We start from the raw sequence: 17,450 nt of genomic DNA on the forward strand, positions 1-17,450 counted from the left end.
GTTTGGTGCCAGGAAATGTAAGCAAAACCTAAAGAATGGCACAACCTAAAGAATGTAGGAATAACAGGATGAGAGGGCAAAGGTGAAGTACTACTTGGTCAGTTATCTGTAAACATAGAGTGACTTGTCTGGGATGACTTGAAGGGGGTATAAAGGCTGTTACAGCCAGAGGATGTGATCTCACTTTGCTCACTGCTCACTTTGCTTACTTTGCTTTCACTTACTTGCTTGCTTCACTAATGCTCCGGAGTGCATTAAAGCCATCATCTGCAGTATACATCCACAGTGTGCGGACTTCTTTTGATGTTGTATTATTTAATGTGGATTTGACACCACACCTATATGGATGACGTGTCGCCCCCGGCAACAACGGCACCATGTATCCGTCAGCTGTTAGCCAATTTGGATGACGGTCTGAAATGACTGAGGAAGATGTAGAAGTGTCTGTTAGGAAGTGGTGAAAAAAAAAAAGTTTTATATTGATGGCAAGCTGATATCATTTTAGGAGAATACTATTTTGGAAAACACAGTGAAGAGTTTAGACAGGTGGTAGCCTACACACTAAGTGTAGGTTAAGTAAGTGACTGAGGACAGGTCTTAGAGCTTAGAGAATTAATTGTTGGACTATATCTACTTTATCAATATAACATTGCCTTACAAGCTGAAGTTGTGGTGCTTGCTTTTCGGGGTTTAGCCAATAGCCACGCATCAGGTGGCCTTCGTCTGTATTTGAAATGGCTTTATCAGAGGTGGAGAAAAATGAGCATTGAGCATGGAGAATTCTTAAAATGATAGTTGGTAACCTAAATGGCTTGGGGTGCCACACTTGGCTAGTTACCAATGGCCAGCTTGGCGGAGGAGTTCATCATAAGTGCTAAGACCAGTCTGAAGCTGACTGTCACAGTCCAAGGATCCAGTCATCAAGAACGCTGCGCCAACAGTGAAAACAGGGATGAAAGTGGAATCCAAGGTAAGCAGGTAAGCATGTAAGCAGGTAAGCAGGTAAGCATGTAAGCAGGTAAGCATGTGAGCAGGTAAGCAGGTAAGCAGGTAAGCATGTAAGCAGGTGAGCAGGTAAGCATGTAAGCAGGTAAGCATGTAAGCAGGTAAGCAGGTAAGCATGTAAGCATGTAAGCAGGTAAGCATGTGAGCAGGTAAGCAGGTAAGCAGGTAAGCATGTAAGCAGGTGAGCAGGTAAGCATGTAAGCAGGTAAGCATGTAAGCAGGTAAGCAGGTAAGCAGGTAAGCATGTAAGCAGGTGAGCAGGTAAGCATGTAAGCAGGTAAGCATGTAAGCAGGTAAGCATGTAAGCAGGTGAGCATGTAAGCAGGTAAGCAGGTAAGCATGCTCAAGGCACACTGCAACATATGGATAGTGTTGGGCAGGGCAGAATGGAAGAGCACAAACACATTGTCAAGCAGCAGGTCCTGCATGAATGTGACTTCAGTTAATGAAAGTACTGGGGGTTTAAAGCGGCTCATTTCATGGCTCAAAAGGGAACATAAAATCAGTACATAAACAGGTATTGAGTTGAGACCTTAAAATGTGCATCCTGTTTTCAACATATAATTGACTGACTCTTTACCTCGAGTGTGGACTTATGCCTAGTAGTGTATACATATATAACTCACTCTACACATGTGGAAGTTAACTTGATTTAAAACTAAAACTCATGTGCCTCTCTCTAGCATCAATGACTATTTTCATTTGATGGTGTCACTGTGTTTCTCATGGCAGTAGGTAGGCTAAAGCACCTAAATGGTTAAAAAGAGTGCACCTGTTGGGTGTAGTGGCAGTAGCATTCCTGTTGATGGCGGTCATACTCTTTTAAATGGTACAAACAAATGCACAGATGCAGTATTACAGACGGGCGGATCTAGAGATTTTTTCCTGGGGTGGCATGAGGTTCCAGGAGGGGGGCCATGGACATTATTCAAAACTTAAAATTCTACGAATTTCATTGAATATGTTTTGTTCTCTACACTACATTACACGAGGTGGGAGGCAAATGGGAGATGTAGCTGGCGTTTTGGATGGTGTGGGTCTTAATGTGTGAATTTCTTTCTCTGTGTAATTACTATAGGCTACAGTCTGTAGTCTGTACTTAAATTATACAGTGTCAAAAAGCAATTCTAGGGGGGTTCCCCCAGAGAATTAAAAAAAATGACCCCTCAAATGATTTCTTCTAGTTAGTTTTGAGGGAATATGCACACATTTATAAAACTAGATGTGCCGCATAGCGGTACAAAATATGACCGCCGCTCAGTCCTGTACATCCGTTCCGCGAAAATATATCCCACTTCAATTTGTCTCCATATTTTACTCCATCCCCCACTCTTGAAACTTTTGTGTATGCTCGTGTGTGCGGCTGCACAGAAAGTAGCCTACTGGTGCTGAAAAGGTGAATAGATTGTAGAATAGCCAAAGAAGATGTAGCATTGTTATAAAACCTTTAAAATCTCTAAACAATCACAAGTAGGGCAGTTCATCACAGTTCATCCATTGCAACTGGATTGATGAAAGGTCACTTACACCTGTAGGCTACATTGTATTTGGGAAAAGCAAAAGGTATCAGCATAATGTTATTTATTTATTTATAAACAAAAACATCTCTGTCAGTTCCATGCCGTTTTCAACAGCTATCAAAAACAAAGGTCATTTTTGGATGGATGGATTTTTTGTGAATGTTTCTTCTTCTACATAAGATTTTAGTCATCTTTAGTTCATGTAATACTTTATTGTCAATGCACAAATTAAGTAGTAGCCTAGTCTGAAACGAAATGCTGTTTTACATCTAACCAGTGGTGCAAATAACGGACATGTCCAAATGGGCCTTTTTGAAATGCGTCGCTAGACTGTTCATACACATTTTAACGGGCCAAAGTTGAAGAGCTGTTGTCCGTTATTGTTCGTGCAAATATAGGCTGATTCATGTTCCCTTGCATTGTGTAACTGAGGTCCATGGCTAGTCTGGCTTTCACCAGACCAAGCTCAATCTTTTAAGAAATCAAAAAATAAATAGCGGGCAGATCAGGTTGGGTTCACCCAGCCTAGTCCATAGGCACCCGATAGGCCTATTGTTTAATTTTCCGATTGAGATATCCACGCTCTGGCTATTCTAATGCAAAAATGCATCAGGGAGTTATGGCAAAACTGTAACTAACAAACTAGATCCTAATAGAAAGCTGTTAGCTTCCCTAAGCTACAGGTAGGCTTATAAGGTAGGCCTATTTACAACATAAATTGTCAATAGGCTATGCTGGCGACACAAATAAAATCTCCTTTGGAAACCAATGGCTTACGCCTTACAGTATCAAGCGGACTTAAACTGCCATATCGTGGCGAAAAGTTGTAATAAAATTCACGCAGCTCCATGAGTCAGGGAAAGCGCGAATGAAGTAGCCACTTCTAAATGGGTCACACTACACAGTAGCTTAAGGTGTGTTGCTAAAGCAGCCATAATGAAATGAAGGTGTCATTGGATACTTCACACACACATGCTTTTTAATTTCACAGACTACAACTACCAAGCTGGAATCAAAGCACATCGATTCCCCTCTCACACCCTGCACGCACTTAAAGCAAAAGAGTTGGTAACGCTTTAGAATAACATGTGCTTATTAGGCGTTAACAGTGCATAATAAGCAGTTAACAATTCATAACTAACAGCTAGCTAACTGTTCATAACATTAAGTAACTGTTAACATGCAGCTTGTAAGTGTTTATAAGCAGCCTTTTAAGTTACTTACAAGCATATTTGTTAACAGTTGACGTGCAGCCTGTAACTGTTAACAAGCAGCATGTTAATGCTAGTTAATGGTGTATAAGATAAAAGGGTGGATAACTAATACGCTTATAAGACCTTTCTTAACCTTTTGTAGTAAATTTTGCAGCCCCCCAATCTAAAGCGAGGTCCACGTAGCCTATAGTTCCACAAGCCCAACCTTCTATCTCTATATATTTATTGTATCTATCTATCTAACTCGGTTAAGCTGTGAGAAATGCACCTTCAAAATTGCTGCAGCGAGCAGGATTTGAACCCCGATCTCCTGCGTCGTAAATTGCCGCGCTACTTACTGAGCCACATTCCTACCTATTACAACGACGAAATTGTTAATCTTGATTCTATATTCCGATAATGTTCTATATCATACAAGTTATGTTTTTTACAAATATGTTTCTGATGGAAAAGTGGTGTTTCATTTCCATAATCTTTATTGAGCGAACGCATAAAACAGTCAGTTTGTCAGCAGTCTAAAGATATTATGCCAGATTTGTATAGTTTGGTTACCTAGCAACTGAGGCTTATAGACGACAAGTGGGTGCGTTCAAAGTCGCAAACATTAGGCGAACGTTCGCGATGGATTTGAAACATGTTTCAGTTTGCCTTCAGTTTTCCATGAATGTCTGCGAACGTAGTTCTCCACAAACGTTACAAGACTTTGAACGCACCCACTTGTCGTCTATAAGCCTCGGTTGCTAGGTAACCAAACTATACAAATCTGGCATAATATCTTTAGACTGCTGACAAACTGACTGTTTTATGCGTTCGCTCAATAAAGATTATGGAAATGAAACACCACTTTTCCATCAGAAACATATTTGTAAAAAACATAACTTGTATGATATAGAACATTATCGGAATATAGAATCAAGATTAACAATTTCGTCGTTATAATAGGTAGGAATGTGGCTCAGTAAGTAGCGCGGCAATTCACGACGCAGGAGATCGGGGTTCAAATCCTGCTCGCTGCAGCAATTTTGAAGGTGCATTTCTCACAGCTTAACCGAGTTAGATAGATAGATACAGTAAATATATAGAGATAGAAGGTTGGGCTTGTGGAACTATAGGCTACGTGGACCTCGCTTTAGATTGGGGGGCTGCAAAATTTACTACAAAAGGTTAAGAAAGGTCTTATAAGCGTATTAGTTATCCACCCTTTTATCTTATACACCATTAACTAGCATTAACATGCTGCTTGTTAACAGTTACAGGCTGCACGTCAACTGTTAACAAATATGCTTGTAAGTAACTTAAAAGGCTGCTTATAAACACTTACAAGCTGCATGTTAACAGTTACTTAATGTTATGAACAGTTAGCTAGCTGTTAGTTATGAATTGTTAACTGCTTATTATGCACTGTTAACGCCTAATAAGCACATGTTATTCTAAAGCGTTACCAAAGAGTTTTTTGTACCTTAAAATAATGTTTCCAAAATCGTTTCAGTAGTTCATCAACTTGTAACAGGGTGAACGGCACTTCTGCATTCGCTTCGCAGCCCTCTATCGGCTATAACCGCACTATGTAAGTTTGCCAGATCGGGTAGCGGATCTGTAGTTTGATGGAATGAGACATAAGAAACTACAAATTTGACTTGCGTTTGATGTCGCAATACATTGTACTTTCATAAATCATGCAACATATTCTACCTTGTCTGTGGACATTGTTATTTGCAAAGCCGGTGCTGTATAAACAAATAGCGTGCGTGCGACAGAGGGAAAGTTCTTTGGTGTTGCTTTAAAACAAAATAAACAGGCGTCTCAGTGTCACGCATGTATAGGCAAAACTGTATCAGACCGGTGTAACGTTGGTAAATCTTCCATTGCACAGAATGATTTTTGTAGCACGTGCAACAAATGACAGTCGAAAGATACAATTACAGTGCTGCTATCAATTTGCTTGGTATAACCGCATTTATAGTTTTCTACAAATGCAATCAATCAAATTGGCCTCCATCACTCAACCAACGCTAACGGTAACATTACCTAGGTCCTTATTGATATTATAAGATTAACGTACCTGCAGTAAAAACCAAGCATGTCCGATAAACATCCTCAGATTTATTTCGGCTTCAAGAAGAAATGGAAATTACATTTCATGTGAACATCATCCTATCCTTATTAGACGTTCTCTGCGGTAAACTACACTCCTTGTATGAAGCGTCCATTGTTTTTCCAACCCACTTTTAACTTCCAACAAAATTAGTGGCCCCCGGGGACGAAACAAAATTTTTCCGTAAAAGTCTAGTGGGGCTACATACCCACCAAATTTCATGTGCCCCGGTGGTTCGGTGTCCCGGGTATCGTTGACCAAAAATTCAGGAAGTAGATGACGAAAAAAAAAAAAAAAAAAAAACTTTGACAATCCCTATATGACCGCTTCGCTAGCGGCGGTCATAATAAGCCATCAATAGATTTAGGTTATCTGGACAAGATTCTGATTCAGGATTGTTGCAATGATAACCATGACTGTGACTTTCAAAACATTTCCATCTGATTCAATAAAGACTCAGTCAAGTAAGTACCTTCTTAGTCAAAACATTGCTTTTGGATTTATTATGATACAACAATTTAAATGTATACTATAAACATGCAAACACACTGGTGGACAGTAACTACATACTGGGTATGGCTATCTAATTCAATTACTTAATTCTTTGGAAGGTTTTTACTTCAACCCCCACTACAATTAAAGGCCAAATATCTCTAGCAGGGATTAGAAAAGGTTCAAAGAATGAAAATCAAAACCGGAAACGAATACAGTTTTTGGATGGACATAACCAAAAACGGGAGCAAAACCAATTTCACTTCTAGACGCTAGACGCACCCTAGCGGCGGCAAATTAATTTGCTCAGCCTGTACGTCTAGTATCAAACCATAGGGATTTCTATTGGCTGACGCCGTGGACTTCATCCAATCACAGCGCTCTATTTTGTTAGAGAGTCTTAAGGCGGGCTTAACAGGATAACGACAGTCCTGTGACACAACAAGGAAGATGGCTATGGCTAACGAAGAGCGGTTGTTTGAATCGGCATTGGCGTCAACTTTGGAGGAGTTGGACGTCAACTTTGGAGGAGTTGGCTTTTCTTTGAAAGTTGAGCAACACAATGCACTTAAGTAATTCCTTTCGAAGAAGGATGTATTTGCCGTTTTGCCGACCGGATACGGATATGGTCGTAGCGCTGGCCTATTGCATGCCTAGGCAGTTTGAAAGACAATTCTCTGCCCGCCCCTTGGATTAAGCGAGGTAAATGGTTCGATTCCAGACTATACATTTCAATGATATAGGATGGCCCGCCAGGCTAAATTTCACTTGTTCCAGAGTGAAAACGTCATTTTCAATTTTAGATAACTGGTTAATAACGGTATTTATCATTCCGATTAGCTTTGTTTGAATATTATTCAAAACTCCATTGGCTTGGAAAGTCACCTGCCCACACAGTGTTCCCCAGACCCCTTATAAGATGAATTTAGTCAGATGTTATGAATCGGTATTTCCCCTGTATAATTGGCTAGAACTAGAGTACTAGTTGATAAAAAAGAATATTAATATCCAACACTATCTAACTGCCTTTTCTAAGTATCTAAATTACTGAAACCATTTGTGAAATAAGATAGGCTACCAGAGACACTAGGCAAATATTTAGGCCTGTCATGCAGTTGGTAGCACCATACATAGGTTAGGCCAGTGGTTTTCAAAGTGGGGGGGCCTCGAGGGGGTGCCAGGGGGGCCTCAGCAAGTTGGAAGGAAAAATAAAAGCAACAAATAAATACATTTGAAAAATGTAAAATATACCTATTCCTATGAGGGTTGTTATACAATGCCATTATAATAATTTGTTGCATATCTGAACATTATATTTTCCATGATAATGACTGGGAATAATAGTAGAATGATAGCTCTCATATAGCAGAAAGCCCCAAATGCAATTTTTACACACTGTATGCTCCATCGCGAAGTGCTTGTTGCTAAATGTAATGTATGTAATGCTTAATGTACAGCTTAATGTATTTTTACATTTGCCGTAGTATTGTCAATGGGTTTAATAACACATCAAGGGGGTCCTTGGCCAGAACCTAGTGGTATTTGGGGGGCCTTGTCGTGGAAAAGTTTGGGAACCCCTGGGTTAGGCTATTGCAAGGCTTAAAGCAAGGACATTTTCTGTGCCTGAAGTTAGGTTATCAAGCATTTTTAAGACCTAATATTATATAGGTATTATAATATTATGACATCAAATAATGTTTTTGCTCATAACGAACCTAAATGAAAATCATTCTGTTTTCAGTCCCTGATCTTTAGTGGCAAATTATGTTTCGCCATTCACAATCTAGGCTACTCACTCACTCACAAAGTGGTGGATAATGAAGTAGTACTGTATTATTAAAGTACCTTTATAAATCTCCTATTAGAAACAATCTCAAACACGAGTGAACAAGCAACATGTTAATTTCTTGAGGGCACAAACTCCTGTGCTGGCCTCAGCTGTTGGTTGATCTACCAACAAATGATTGAAATCTACCTCCCAATGAAACTAGAAGATTTAACTGGAATCTAAGCAATTAGCCTACATCTCATGCACTAAGCTTCATGTGATGTGCTTTGACATCATCAAACGTCTAGTCTAGTAGCCTACTCTGAGTAGGGTTTGTTTGAAAATAGTACTTTTACTTATTGTGATTGAGTAGAATTTCAGTCATGTAACTGTACTTTTACTTGTGTAGATTGATTCACACCATATATAAAAAGAAAAGAAAAAGAAAAACGCAACCCCCATCACCAGCTTGACACCGATTAGATATTCTAGTGTGATTTGACCGAAATGTCGACCAAAATTGGATAGTCATAGATGCTGGGAAAGTGGATGCATGACAATTTTGAGAACCCATGTTGATTCATCACGTGCATTAACGGGTTGACATCGACAGCGATAGGCTATTTACAATCAAAGGTTATACACTAGCGACACACACAAATAGACTAACGTTAAGCTACGCACAAGCATGCCCTTATTATCTGACCTGACCATCATCGAAAAATTCAATGAGACAAAGTCTTGGGGATGTAAATGACGTAGACTTACAGTGAGGTTGTTGCCGGGTTAACCGACTATGGGTCTGATTATGACTTTTTCGACTTGGTGGTCAAACTTACCACTTCGTTGTACAGACAGTTGACACCTAGTTGCATGCACTGTACAACCTGAACCTGCTGCCAATGGTGAAATTTCGCGGGGGTCACTGTGCTGATGGTGATGGGTGAAACCATTGTGAGGGGGCGGGGGATTCTAAATCGGCGATTTCTGTTTGAGAGGAGTTTGGTGTGGGTTTCAGACCTTCTCACAGTTCTCAGACCAACATGTATGAACATAAAACATACTTATTTTATAAACATTTATAAAAATAAAATATTATCTGATTTATAAATGGGGTGGCAACAGGGGTGGCAAGACTGTGTCCCAGGGGTGGCAGCTGCCACCCTTTGCCACCCCGTAGAACCGCGCATGGCTATTAGGCCTATACCTAAAGTGTAATGCCCATTTTCCATTTAATTTTCACTTCCACCCATAATTTCTTTATCTATCTATCTATCTATCTATCTATCTCTTTGCATCATCATCTGATTGTGTCTGCATAATGTAAATGTCCTATAACATTGATTGTGACATACTGTACCATAGATAACATGTAAACAACTATTTTATATAACAGCTATTTTTTAAATAAAGTGTTTAGATTCACATACTGCCATGTGTATGGCTAATTTTTGGAGGCTTAGCCAATTAACCACATTGCATTAGAACACATAGACTAAAGCATTTAATTCATAAGGAACCATTCACAAAATATACCACTCCACCATGTCAGTGAAAACCAGGTCTCATACTGTGAAACTCTCATTTTACACGGTAAGCTACGTCGATTCATAAAGGATATTTAAGAAGTAGCCCAACTAGTTTCTCCTTAACTCTACAACTATGTTGACAGTCATGGTACTGTTTAGCTATCGCTATTTTTTCAAAACAGTAACCTTTTAAAGACCATTCAAAGAGCACTCCATGGGAATTGTTCCTGCTTTTTGGGGTAAAATGTGTAATCTGTAATGTATAGCCTACGTATTTCAGTGGCCCATTTCCTTATTCATTGTTTGAAAAGTTGAACACAATGTAGGCCTATATCTCAATAAGCTACAATGTGGTTTCACATTTCCCTTTCATAGCCTCCTGAGGCGTTGATCCTCTCCGGACACATGACCTGTGCCTTCTCTTCTCCCTTTGACTGAGACAATAGGTCAGAAATAATCCAGAAAAGTCAGCTTTAGTTTTACATTTAAGAATGAGCAAACGGGGTATCTCTCTCTCTCTCTGTGTGTGTGTGTGTGTGTGTGAGAAAGAGAGACAGGGAGAGGAAGAGAGGGATTTTGTGAAGCGACCAGTTGAATGAATTGAGATTGTTACAGTACAAAGGGACGCCTCTATAACACCTTTCATCTGACCTGGGGGCAGTAGTCAGAAACGTCTCTCAACCAACCCCCTCTGTGCTATCTCCATCTCAAAAATTTGTCTATTTGAATTGGACAAACTCCAAAAAAACTCAAAAAATTAATTTTGCAGAAATCTATGCGTTTTATTATTTCTTTTGAGAAGGCGTGATTGCGTAGAACTGTTGCAATTTTACTACTCTACAAAATGCAAATAGGGAATGATTGCATTTATCCTACTCTTACAACATGGCCTTGAGTCGCTCACTGGCAGGCGGCAAAGAACTCCTTGTACTTTACAGCGCTGCATTCCGGCTGGAACAACAGCGCCATCCTGCGACAAGAGAGAAAAGTTAAACAGATGTTGGCCTAGCTACAAACTGGCAGCTTGTGGGGCATGCAAAGAAAACACGGCGCTAGATATAGGCTATAGGTTTGGTTATTCATGGCAATCACAATTAAATATGTTTAAAACAAAAAATGTACATAATAACATACAAAAATACTGTGTTTATTTTAGGAAATAACCCCAATTATATAACTAAGCGATGTTGCAGACAATAAGCCACATTTATTTATAGGCAAAGCGATTTAGGCTACTGCAATGTCCTTTCCTCAAACAAGATGACAGGCCGACTTGAACACTTGCTGTTAGTACTGTAAGCTATAGCCTTATTTCTGCTATACTCACATTTTCTTTAAGAGAGCCTTGGCCTCTGTTTGTTCATCAGGGTTGGACATCCTGTTTATGAGATATAAAATATCCGACATGAGAAGAAACATGTGTTGTGATAATTCCTTCTTTGCAAACAACCACAGTGGCCTATGTAATGTTCCTCCCACTTACACTTTGGGTATAAGTTCTTCAGTGCAGGCGATATCATCAGCAATGTCATCATCCAGAAAGGCTTAGGGGGGAAAATAAAATACTGTAAGAATTGAGCTGACAATGACATTATTGCATCCTAAATGGCAACGTAATATTAGGCTATGACTTTTTTAAGTTACCTTGGCAGTCCATCTGACAGATGTTCAGTGATGGCACAGAACCAGAATCGCACATGACACGGTCGCTCAGCTGGAAAATGCCGTAGAGGGTCCACAGTTCTCCGCGCTGCTCGGCCGACTCCTCGCTGCTGCTGCTGCTGCTGCTGCTGCTGCTATCACCAGATCCCTCCTCGGAATTTGAGCCCATGAACTTGGAAATTGCAAACGGCGAGCCTCCAGCACCGGCTGACCGTCTACCCCGGCGGCGCCCTCCTTGGCTTCCAGAACCTTTGGAGTCTTGGGTAACCGTCAGCTGGTTCTCAGCGCTGGTGTTGAACCCAGAGGTGAGTTCAACGTGGCAAACGACTTGAAGGCAAACAAATAAATAAAATAAAATGGGGGAAAACACATGCTCAATATTAAAAAGAAAATATGTGCTTTTAGGAATCGACCAACACCTATCTTCAGATAGCCTAGCCTACTATGGCCTGTGGCATGCTATTGCAAAGTGTGATTAGGCTACTGAGTGCAGTCGATTGTTAAATTATTTATCATGTCATTGATTTGTCCATTATGAGGTGCCTTGATCGCCGCATCTACCACAAAATCAACATCTTGTCATGTCATGAGCTAAGGCCTACAACCTTTACAAGGGTGCTATTTATATAAAGGTGTGCGTTGGACGACACAGGCATTTTCAGGCAGTATAGGTAACTCACTCTTCGCCATCAGGTCTTCTGTGTCGATCATGAGTAGAATCTGCTCGGGCAGCCTGTTGAAGACCTCTTGCATGTGGTTCTTCACCTCGCATTTGGACAGCACCACTGCTTCGCTGTTGCCGACAACCATCGCCAACACAGCCAGCGCGGCCAACATTCCAGCACGTAGAGTTGTCCGCATGATTTCACCTGTAGATCTCTTTCTGCGATGCTCTTGTTCACTACCAGAATGTTGCCTGAAAACAAGTGACTTGTTGCCCTTTATAGGCCTAGATCCCCGCCCCTCCACCCTTCTTTCTGCTTTCCCACGCCCCGCTTAGCCTATATGCCTCTTTGTCAGATGTCCTGTCCTCAAGTGTCAATTGACGTCCGAATAACATAGTCCACAATTTGTGACCCGAATAACATAGTCCACAATTTGTGACCCAGTGTAACGTTTCAAGGGTGGTGCTGATTCACGGAACAGAACAGAAGACAGTTAACAAAAAACAGTAAGCTAAACTCTGTGTCATGTCGGCCCAGACATAATAAAACCCGCCCATGCAGAGATTGTATCTCTGCAGGATTCATGTAAGGTCTAGTCAGTGTTGCGGCACCTGTCACTGGATACAGGCATTATCTTCCTGTGGTGACTGTAATCAACCAAATAAAATCCCAACAACAACAACGCTTGCATTCTTTCATAGTCCACACTGCAGGGATCTCATAGCCCTGAAGATAACATTGTCTTTGTGTTGTGTGGCGACAGGGTCAGACATAGACCAGGAGAGAAGGAAGATCAGCCAAATTTGAAGAAAAAAAATCATATAAGTTGACATCTAATTGTTGCAATATCCAAAACCTTGTGCCTGCAATGGCAATAACAGGGGCATCACCAGAAATGTTGAGCCCCATGAAAGGAAAAAAAAACAAGGTTTCACATAATTTTGTTATACTTTTCAGATAAAATGCAAAAGATTCATGGGCAATGACAAGCTAATTCTTTCAGTTGTTCAAACAGTTTTTATTTTAGAATGACAGAAGCTGATGGAAGCCACATTACACATGGTCCAGGTACAGACACCAGAACCAAGACTGTGTAACGGACATTGTATTTGTGAGCAGGATATCACAAGGAAAGGACAAGAGATCGCCCTGCGTCTCATCAGTCCGTTTGGCACTCGGCAAAGTAGTCAGCGGCAACAACAGAACGGCATTCCATGGGGAACATCATAGCCATCCTGCAACAACACATGTCTCTATTAGACTCAGGGGAAGATTGGTTTTGTGATCTTAGCAGGCCTACTTAAGTTTATTGTATTGTATTCAAATTAATTTGAGATCAAACTCTAGGATTTTATTTTTTTGGTTGTTCAGATCATTTACACCATTGTCCAGGCTTCAATCAAACAATCAATCAATCAATCTTTTTTAATAGCATATTTTTTTTATAGAAAAACAATGTCATTGTCATCAAGTGCTTTCATTGACTCAATTGTGTTGAAGGCCTCAATAATGGAAGCATCAGTTATGGTTGAACAAAGACTGTTAAATTAACAAGGAGCAACTGAGACTGGTACACTGTCACTGTCACACACACACACACACACACACACACAATCAACAGAAATCGGGGCAAAAATACCCTTTTCAACAATTGATATAAGAGATTGCGATATGCGAGTCCTTGTCTCTACTTACATTTTGGCTCTCATGGCGAGGGCCATGAATTTCTGCTTTGGGTCCAATTTCCTGAAAGAGAAGAAGGGGAACACTTTAGCGGTCTGCACAAAATGTTCTAAACAATGATCGGTGAAAGATAGGCTACTGATGTGAAGTCTGTATTATTATTATTATTATTATTATTATTATTATTATAATAGTAGTAGTTGTAGTAATGATATCAGATTCCTCACATTTTCTCGTGGGTTCTCTTCAAATCCTTCACACAGTCGATGTCATCACTGATATCATCATCAATCAAATCTATAGGGGGAAAAAAATCAACAATTACTATTATGTAACAATTAAGGCATCCACTCGCCCATTAGTAATGGATAAAGTACATCCTATCCTGCCCTTGCCTCTGACAGAACAGCATTACAAGGACCCCCGCTCAGGGGTGACACTAGACCCAAAACTACTGGGGCATAGTCCTAATAAAAGAGGCAACAGGAGCTAGTTACAAACCGTAACTTATTTACTGGGGCACAGCACTTCAATACTGGGTCATTAAGGACCTCCACCCCCCCACCTCCTTTGTCCAGCCCAGACTCACCGCTGCAGGGCATCTGGCAGATGTTCAGTGAGGGGGTGTCCTCAGACTCACACACCACTCGGTCAGCCAGCTGAAAAATGCCGTAGAGCAGGGGTCTCAAACTCAAATGAGCTGGGGGCCAATTCTGCCAACGTCATCTGATTGGAGGGCCGGCTATTTCTGAAAATGCAATGTTCTTTTTTTCAAATACCACACAAAACTGCAAACAGAAAGTGCAAGTGTTTTTATCTAGTTTTAGACACCTGTGCTAGCAACCTTAGCTTATAAATAAAATAATGATAAAATAAATATTAATACAAATTATAAAATAAATGAAAAACATAAAAACAGGTATGTGTGTGTGTTTCACACCAAATAAAAATATTTCCTCTCATAACTTTTTTAAACCTGGCAAACTAGGCATCAGGGTTAAGAAAGCAACACCATTGGATTTTTATATCAAAATGTCAAAAGGCCATGGCTTGAAAGTGGTCAGAGATGAAGTCCTACTGTAAATGTAAAAATCTTTGAGTAAAACAAAAGTTTATGAAGGGGGTACATTTACCCATGTAATTTGTCACTGGATGGCAAGCACCTCAAATTATGCACCTTTCAGTAAATACTGGATGAACATATTTAAGCAGGTTTACTTTCCTTTTTTCATATTACCCACATAACAAATTAACAGGAAAACACCTAAGATGTATACTACCACCTAATATGTTGTGGTTTAGTAATAGATTACTACAATATAGGCCTACAATAAAGTATTCTGGTCAAACAGTTCCTATCTGCAGTACCCAGAAGTTCGCATCATATTGCGGGTGACTTTGTAGTTCTTTAGAGCCCTATTTCTACTAGCCCTGCTGTCTGCACCACATCCATTACGGACACTATCATCACGATTACCACTGCAACCTCCAAGCTATGTTGGGCAGAGGGTCGAAACAAGCATGGTATGCTTAGTGGACACCGTTGTATACACGCACCTCCATTCACAGACGCACCGTGACTATCACTGTCATAGACGATCGATCATAATCTCCAAAAGGATATTCTCCTTCAGAATTAGAATAGGTGAATAACATAGCTTAGCTAAGACTTCATCGCACGTGAACGTTTTTCAACATTTGGTGTAGGCCTATTTCTGCTTCAATTTCTGCAAAACTATGGCCTGCATCGCTTCCGCGTCATTACATATACACGTCTTTGTGTTTCTCGCGTGTAATACAAGTATTTCCTGAAAACTTTGCGCAGCGATTTTGGGTTTGAATCAAGCTATGGATGTATTGCACATAGTGGAGCAGAGTAGGCCTACAAATGAGATATGTCACCGTACCTGGATCTATCGTCTATTTTAATCAGTATCGTTGTTTGTCGCAATTAATAGCCTCAAGGGCCGGATTACATTATTATTTTGTCATACGTCGCGGGCCGGAATTGGGCAGGACGCGGGCCGGATTTGGCCCGCGGGCCGGGTGTTTGAGACCCCTGCCGTAGAGCGTCCAGGTTGAGGAGTCCTCCTCCACCTCCTCGGGCTCCTCCTGGCTGTCCTGCTGGGGTCGCCCCCACGGCCGACCCCCCCATGGGGCGGAACCTGGGCATCACTGCCCGCTTGCCCCATCGGAGAGGCGACCAGGGACGCCCGAAGGGCCTGTCCCAAGGACGACGCACCGGTCTCTCCGGTCTTGTCCGCGGGAGCCTCAGGGTTCTCGGGCTTGGGAACCGGCTCACCCTCGCCCTGGCCTGCAGAGCCGGAGCCCTCAACACCGACGCTGGGTCTCCTGGGAGGCCAGGGCTTGCGGCCGGGGAAGAGGGGCTTGGGGGGGTCCATTACGGTCACCTGGCTCGTGTTGAACTGGGTGGTGAACTCAATTTTACAGACGACTGTGGGAGAGAGAGAGGGGATGAGGAGGGGCAAAAGAATGGTCAGGGTTTTCTCAGCCTCTTCTCAACAGGGTTTTTCATTCTATTCTGTGAGAGTAGGGCTTAATGCGCTAGCATGTCTTAGTCCAATCGTACATTACAGATGACTGGGGGGAGGAGAAGTGGAGGAGGAGGAGAGGAGGAGTAGGAGGTGGAGGAGGAGAAGGAGGTGGAGGAAGAGAAGGAGAGTATAGGCGAGAGAATGTTAGAGGAGCAAAAGAATGGTTAGGGTTTTCTCAGTCTCTTCTTGACAGGGTTCTCTCGCTCTCTGACTGTTTACATTTGGGTTCACAATGGTGTCGGTCAGAGATGAATACCACTAGATACAAAAAATCACTCAATATTCACTACATTAAGTGAGGGAAATTAAGGATCATTAGTCACCCTTTACTGTTAGAAACCACCAATAGTCTCTATTTTCAATTAAAAAATAAACATTATTCATTAAACAATTAAAAACGTGTCTTTAGTACAACAGGAAACACTCACTCTTAGCCAGAATGTCCTCCATCTTGAAGGGCCCCTTCATGCCGTCGTCGTCATCGTCCATATCGGGCAGCATGGCCCCCAGTTCCGCCTTCATCTCGCACTTGGTCAGCACCAGTCCTTCAGCCGGACCAGCGACCAGCGCCACCGCCAGCAGCCCCAGCACCTCACCCAGCGCCAACGCCTTCATGGCAGGTACGCAAGTGGAGCGTCACTTAAACACCTTGCCTGTCAATCTGCAGAGAGTTGTCGAGAAGAGGTTGTTGTGTCGTGTCTAAAGGTCTGAGGCAGGCGAACTAGCTTTTATGTACAGTTCGAGAAGCAAGGTGGGTGGGAATGGTTGGTGTCGTGTTAAACTCCCGACTGTAATTTCCAGCTCTGTTGGGTACACATAATTAGGGTCCCTGAAGAGTTGAGGGTGACAAAAGGTTGCTGTGATTATGATTAACTCGACTCATGTTAGCCTATAAGACCTTTCGGCCCCTCTGTCACGTTTTTCCTTAGCCGTGGGGTAAACATCCAACAGCCGCACATTCATTATCCACAGTGCCATTTAAAAAGAAAGAAAAAGAACACATGAGGAAACTTGAGCGACTCAAGGGATTAGTTCAACAAGTGGTGAAGCGAAGATTGCGTAATCATCGTTGAAGATAATAACAAGCTCAGAGGTGACCCTTTTTAAACGAACAATGGAACAAAACTCTCATGTTGATCGAATGACAACTTTATGATGGGCCTTTGTGCCCGAAGTTATGGTCACACAAAGAGTTATAAGGTGATGTAAAGAAGGAAGCATTCAAATCAAGACTTTCATCAAAATCATTGACATGTTATGTG

At 41.4% G+C, this 17,450-nt stretch overlaps 2 long non-coding RNA genes across 2 annotated transcripts; both read right to left on the reverse strand.

Moving 5' to 3' along the window:
• Positions 1 to 10,383: 10,383 nt before the first annotated feature.
• On the reverse strand, positions 10,384 to 11,079 carry LOC121718684. Its single transcript, XR_006033979.1, has 2 exons — positions 10,951 to 11,079; positions 10,384 to 10,593 (listed from the first exon to the last, which is right to left on the reverse strand). It is a non-coding gene; the product is annotated as an uncharacterized LOC121718684 (long non-coding RNA).
• Positions 11,080 to 12,929: 1,850 nt separating this feature from the next.
• Positions 12,930 to 14,355, reverse strand: LOC121718689. The gene is made up of 4 exons (XR_006033987.1): positions 14,223 to 14,355; positions 13,861 to 13,930; positions 13,646 to 13,696; positions 12,930 to 13,185 (listed from the first exon to the last, which is right to left on the reverse strand). It is a non-coding gene; the product is annotated as an uncharacterized LOC121718689 (long non-coding RNA).
• Positions 14,356 to 17,450: the final 3,095 nt, after the last annotated feature.

This window comes from Alosa sapidissima, chromosome 9, assembly GCF_018492685.1.
Source record: "Alosa sapidissima isolate fAloSap1 chromosome 9, fAloSap1.pri, whole genome shotgun sequence".
Taxonomy (NCBI): Eukaryota; Metazoa; Chordata; class Actinopteri; order Clupeiformes; family Clupeidae; genus Alosa; species Alosa sapidissima.